Source organism: Rhea americana, unplaced genomic scaffold (assembly GCF_003343005.1).
Source record: "Rhea americana isolate MKP2758 unplaced genomic scaffold, rheAme1 scaffold_142, whole genome shotgun sequence".
NCBI classification, from domain to species: domain Eukaryota; kingdom Metazoa; phylum Chordata; class Aves; order Rheiformes; family Rheidae; genus Rhea; species Rhea americana.
In genome coordinates, this window is record NW_028185506.1 from 1,569,074 (window position 1) to 1,575,541 (window position 6,468).

The 6,468-nt window shown below is 46.6% G+C and overlaps 1 protein-coding gene across 9 annotated transcripts in view; it reads right to left on the bottom strand.

The window, feature by feature from the left end:
* The window catches only part of TSPAN9 (tetraspanin 9), a 190,362-nt gene extending 186,652 nt beyond the window's left edge, over positions 1 to 3,710 (bottom strand). For 8 of the 9 annotated variants that reach the window (XM_085298841.1, XM_085298838.1, XM_085298839.1 and 5 more), the window contains exons 1-2: positions 3,600 to 3,710; positions 2,619 to 2,753 (exon numbers count right to left, since the gene is read on the bottom strand). The gene's annotated coding sequence lies outside the window, so the exon portion shown is untranslated. The remainder of the gene's footprint in view (positions 1 to 2,618; positions 2,754 to 3,599) is intronic. The other variant, XM_085298833.1, reaches the window with a different exon arrangement.
* Positions 3,711 to 6,468: the final 2,758 nt, after the last annotated feature.

The window sequence follows — 6,468 nt, forward strand, 5'->3', positions numbered from 1 at the left end:
TCAACTATGAACTTTTTCCTGATCATATATTGTCTTTTTCTGAGTTCAACACCATGCTGTACTGTCATAACACTCTCTACATGAACTTAGAGCTTGACCTTTTCCAGAAAACATGTTTAAGTGACTCTACCCTAAAAAACTCCTTGGTACACTGGAGATTCCAAAAAGAAAGTAATTTTTTTTTTTTTAATAAGGATTCTTCAATCACCTCACACCTTTCTTACCATAGAAAGGGCATTTTAAAATTAATTTAAATTTTAAAAATTCCTTTAGTTCTTAGCAACACATCAGTACCCTAAAACCTATTTCCATTTCTCATCTGCGCTAATTACAACTATGGCCTTAGTTCACATGTAACCAGCTCTTCCCTTCTCAGCCTAAACTTCTGTTTGCTCTTACTGTCAGAGAATTTAAGTTAGAGCAGGCTTCAAAAGGTCATCTAGTCCAGCTCCTGCTCAACACAGGGTTAGCTGTGAAGTCAGAACAGAGCTTTGCCTAGGGCTCTGGGTTTTATCCAGTCAGGTCTTGAAAACTTGTGAGAACAGAGACTGCACAACCTCTCTGGACAACCTGTTCCAACACTTATATCTAGGTTGAACCTCTTGTTTCAACTTATTTGTTGTCTCTCATCCTATCCCCAAGCACCATCATATAGAGCCTGGTTCTGCCTTGATAACTTCCTCTCAGGTATTTGAGGCTCCCCTCAAAACCATCCCTTCTCCAGGCTGAACAAGCCCCATTCCCTCAGCCTCACCTCAGAGCATRTCAGGGCTCTGAGTACACTAAAAGGCTTTAGACCCTGAATAGCCCTGACCAGCCTCACTTGAGGCCTCTACCCATGCCCTCTGCCCATGGGTTTTCATTTAAGCTCAGGCCTCGGCCTTCAGTCCTTGCTTGAGCTATGTTGTAGCCAGCACTATCACAGCCATGCCTGTATCTGACCATGGGCCCTGTTGATCCAGACCYTGCTTGACCTGCAGAATGACTTCTCAGCTTGACCTCAGACCTGCCTCATCTTTATGGACCTGCACTGAGCTGCTTCTGGTCTTCATTATCATCACTGGACCTGACTCTAACCTGCTGACTGACTTATGTTGATCTTGGATCTGCCTTGTCACTATGAATTTTTCTGGTGATCTGCACTCTCAGTTAGCCCTGGCTGCCGCCCTGAGTCTGTCCCACTCAGTTCATTTGGGTACAGCAGGTACAGTAGAAAAGGGGGTTCACTTGTCAAATCCAAGAGCAACAGAAGTGTTAGTATACCATTTCTAAAACAAGCAGCCCCTTGTGATCAAGGCCCAACAAACTCCATGGCATGTCTCACAGAGCAACACTGTGAGACAATGCCTGAAGCTTTACTACAATTTCACATGCATTTAAAAGTTAAAGTAGCTCTTCTAATCAGTGCTGCAGTCTTAACATTGATTTGTTATTTTATGCTGTTCCCACGCTTCTCTTTTTTTAGTACCTTATTTTGGTTTCGGTATTTTAGGAGGGGAAGGGGTTAACRCATTGAAAATACGTAATTGTACTGGAAACACCCTCAAGTACAGGCTGAAGTTTGTACACGGCTCCTTTGGAGGAAAATAATTTAAAAATGGCAAGGAAAGCAAGGACTGTGGAATATGCATCTCTAATAAATAAATATTTTCTATTATAATAATCACAATATCTAGGATAATACCAACATTCACAAAGATGGTTGTTAGGTTTCAAAGTTAACCCTCTACCCTCCTCAAGAGAGATGAGCATGATCATTTTAACTCCTGAGCTTTGTTTGAATTATGCAAATGATGTTTCATGAGTTATACTCTGACTCCAAGGTCTTATGCAGCTTTACCAGTAAGAAGTATTTAAAGAAAGTGCAGATGCCCAAAACCAAATTTGCCATAAACCCCWATTCCCTATAATAGAAAAGACCGAGTTTGTAGGGATTGCAATTTGAACAGCACAGGTCTAAAAATAGGAAAGTGAAAGATCTGGAGCAAAAAGCTACATTAGCTCCATCGATTTTCATTCCTACATCTCAAAAAAAATGCAAAATGGAAGCAAAGAGCATAGAGCTATGACAAGTAACTTTTTCTTTTTGGTTAACTCTTATAATGCCAAGGACAAATCAATTATACACATCATGTTCACAAGTTTATCTTTKGGGGRAAAAAAAAGGTAAACATTTTACTTAAATTCGGCCTCTTGATGCTGATACAACTCTTCTGAATTTATTTCTTCAGCAGTAATTATGTGTGCTATTATATTCACTGGCTATAAAGAACTTCAGCTATCTGTGGCACCTGCAACTAAGCTTTGCTAAAGTAATATGGTAAGTCTTCCTATCCACATGGTGAAGGTAAAGTTTAGGCCCATCTAGGGATAACAGAACATGAACAAGCTAAAAGATTTGACTGCCATGGCTGTTCTGGAGAATACCCAACTTTTTCCCACTCAAGTCTCAGGTAACTCACCCAAAGTCCTAAAATAAGTCCAGTGCAGAGTCAGGTAGGAAATTCAGATGTTTCAATTCCTAGTCCTGAGGTTCAAACCACAAAAGTACACAGAGTAAAAGCACAGAACATAAGAATTGATAAAAAGGCCAAGTCAGAAAATGGAGTTTTATTCACCTTTGCAGTCTAGCTCTTCCCCAACACAGCATCCTCATACCACAGATCCTCTTCTCTGCCCATCTGCCATTTCCTGAGCTGAAGGCCTTTTTGAAAGGCAGAGCTGAAATTGGAACTCCCACCTCCAATCAGAACCTGAGTGACAGGTAAGTACCAAGATTCAGCAAAAGTTTCCAAAAACTTGAACAGAAAAAGAAGAGCTGGAGTCAAGTATTACATATCTAGGGGAAAGCCAGGACCTGCTAACGCACCTCTGTGAGCAGCTTATGAGGGCCAGCCCCACTGCCAGCCCCGGTGCTTTTCCCCCAGTCATTTTCTCTGATCTGCAGCTTCCCTCCAGCCACCCGGACCTCGTTGCTACAGCCTCGCTCGTGCCCCATCTTCCGCAGCGACCTCTCCCCGCTCCCATCTGCCCAGGGCTCAGGTCGGGTCCCCACCTGTGCCCTGTGCTGCGGCTATGGTGAGAATGGGAGGAGAGAAGACTCCCCTCCTGCAAACAAGCAGCACAGTACTGTTTCAGGTGCATCCCCGCCTCCGTGGCGGACAGAAACCCCCGGATGAAGCCATCTGTTCCCACGAGACATGGACAACACGAGTTCTCTAGTTCAGGGCAGGACTATGCACACAGGCTCGTCCCTCTCAACTAACTTTCCCATTTCCGCAAAAGCTGCAGAGCCACTGACTCTGGGTGAAGGGAAGGATGGAGCGGGGAGGAAAGGGCACCGTTTTCACCATATAGCTCTTCAGCCCTACGAGTCACCCTTATCCCCTCATAGCCTCGTCCGGCCTGCCAGGGCCTCGCCGCTCCCCAGTGAGTCCCCTGCCAGGCCGGGCCCCCAGCCCCGTGCCGCGGCGTCCCACAGCACCTCGGCCTCAGACCAGCTTCCCCTCTCATCATCCCGCTTCTTCCAGTTCCCCAGGCCAGGAAGTATGTGCATCCATCCCGCCTGCTCTCCTCATCCCCGCAGCGCCCGCACTCACCCGAGTCTCGCTGAGCCGGGCCGGGCCGGGCCGGACCGGATGAGGCCGAGTCCTGGGGGAGCTGCAGCCGCCCGGCAGGACACGGCTCCAGCTTCTGCCAGCGGAAACGAGAGGAGGAGCTCGGAGCGAGCGGGAGGAGCTGGGGGCGCTGCAGCCCCGCGGGGGCGGGCACGCCACACTGCTGCCGTCCCCCAGCGCAGGCCGGGCCCTGCGCAGCGGGGCGGACACCCGCCCGCGGAGCGCCCTGTCGGCGGTAGCTGGCTGAGGCCTGAGCACGGGGCTCTGGGCGTCATGCTACACATCCCCTTTCGAAGACAGCTGCTTAGGCCCTGCTTCCCATTGCCCAGGCCCTAAGGACCCTGCTGCCCCATCTGCAGCCAAGGCACCCCAGGACTCATGGGATCCCACCAGGACACCCCCAAGGGCCCCACTGCTCCATGTGCAGCCCACACACCCTAGGATACACGGCATCCCCAGGGACAATCTTAAGGGCCCTGCTGCTCTATGTGCAGCCAACGCACCCCAGGATGCACGCTCCCCCCCCCGGGACACCCTTGGATGGAGTCCATGCGCAGCCCGTGTCTGCATCCACCAGGGGCTGGAGTCTGCTCTGAGGCTGGCATGTCAGGTATTGTCTCTCTGCCTCCCCCAGGTGCCTTTCCTGAGAGGCCAACAGCTTAATGCCTCCTGCTTTAACAGGCACGGAGAGGAGCCACCCCAAACTGCGTAAACAAGCAGGCCAGGCTGAATACAATCCACTGGCACCTAGGCTGTTAATGCAAATAGCAAAATCGCARCTAAACTCCCAAGCCCATGGCTGTCAATACATTGTTACAGCTTCTAGCACAGAGAGTAAAGACACTTGTTTGAGCTCACTGCCCCTGTAGCACGAGTCTGCATTCTCCACAGCMCGTTAATCTGTAATGCTGGAGATCCTACAGAAAGTCCTCCCCTTACCTTCTCCTGGTGTCAGTGGAAGCGCAACAAGAAGAATGGAGCCAACTTCACTGTCTCCAGCAGAGCTGTCTCTATAGCGCTAACACAGCTGGGGGTGGTTCCAGTGTGAGTAAACAGTGGAAGTGGTGTGTCAGGAGCAAGTGACAAGAGGGGCAGAGACAGCAATGGAGATAGACCAGCGTAGCTATAAACACGGGCTTGTGAGGGGGCCAAACTATATTTTACAATATATAAAGAGCACCTCAAGGATCTTCCTGTAGACACTTGTGCAGAAGGAAGCTATTTCACATTCCTTGGTCCTCATGTTTTCTCATTTCCTTAGTGGCACTATTATAATATTTCTCATTTCAAGGTCATGTTCACATCAAATATGTCCTCTCATGCCTTCTGCTGGATTATCAATAATGGAGATATACCGTCTTTATCCTGAGCCACATCACACCTTCAATTCTGTCTTATATGGATTCTTAATCCTGCTTGATGTACCAGAATCTGAGCATCCTTACAGTAGTAYTGCCAGTAACACAGCTATCACCTGCCACATGTTTACCTCTCTTCCCCTGAGAGAGAAGAATATGTGGTAGTGTTCTGTTCTTCATTTGTTTATTTGTGTACTTACAAAAGTACACAAATGTTGCTATGTATTTACCTTAAAGCAAGCAGTGAGGAAAGCATGTGTTGCAAGGTAGCAGAAGATAAAAAGGTCTGTGGAGAGAAGATCATTGAGCTCTTTTGTTCTAGGCCATGAAAAAGCTCCATCTCCTCTTCAGAGAAGCTCTAGCTGTAATGCAGTAACTCCCCTTGTAAATGAGGAGTAAAGGATCTTCACTTCAGAACTGTTGTCAATCTTTTAAATATCTAGGGCTCAGACAATGGGGCACCTTGAAGATAAAGAACCACTTCCTCAGCGATGATTTGGTGCAGCGCAGGTAGCCAGTGCAGACCACAGAGGACAAATTGGAATAGCTTTTGATAGCAGAGACAACATGTTGCTGTGTTCTTCAACTGCTGGCATAGAGCACAAGCAGGTTTATACCCAGATGTACTGCATTTCTGTAGCTGAAGTGAAATATAAAGGATGAATAGCTGAGGTCAAGTAGTTATTTAGAGTCTATCTTGGAAAGAAAGTAAAACATGCTACTGTATGACACAGGGGTCATACATAGATATTACTGAGGATATCAGCATCACTCTGAAACTACAATGTGGAGTGACTTACACCAGAGAAGTGTTTTCTACAAAGAGACTGCATTAGACTGCAGATCTTTCTTGATATGCTAATAAGCATAGGAAAGTAATCTCTTTAGAGTTTGATTTCAGCTAGATGTCTTTCACAACAGCAAATACAACATGGAGGCRCTCTGGTAATCTTCATACCATTACATTCAGTGAGGATCAGAGGAGTTGCACCTCACCAGCAGTATAACAAACACTTGAATCTATGGCATTTGACCAGCATATCTGAAGACTGCATACAGCTGTTGAAAATAGCTAAGAGTACCAGCATTTGAGGGATCTAGAAATACATAAGCAGCTTTCTAGTGTGACTCACTAGGTATACCACCTTCATTTTAGCAGACTCCACTGGGTCCCAGACACCTCTTTGAGATGATACAATAGCATGGCAACAGTATTGACTACTGCAGGAAAATTAGAGAGGGTGAAAGTGAAAGTCTGTCCTTCTCCCTTTGGCAGRAAGAAATCATGCATTTAGACTCTCTAGCTTTTCTATATTCAGAGCAGGTCCTTCCCATCATTATTATCAGAACAGGCACCAGTACTTGGTAACTCACTTAAGAGACCAAAAATGGCACAGATGACACGTCTGGAGCCTTGAGTATTTGCTCAATACACATTCAATTATGCAGATGCAAGTGAAATGTGAATACAAGTGCATGTAGGAAAGAGATAT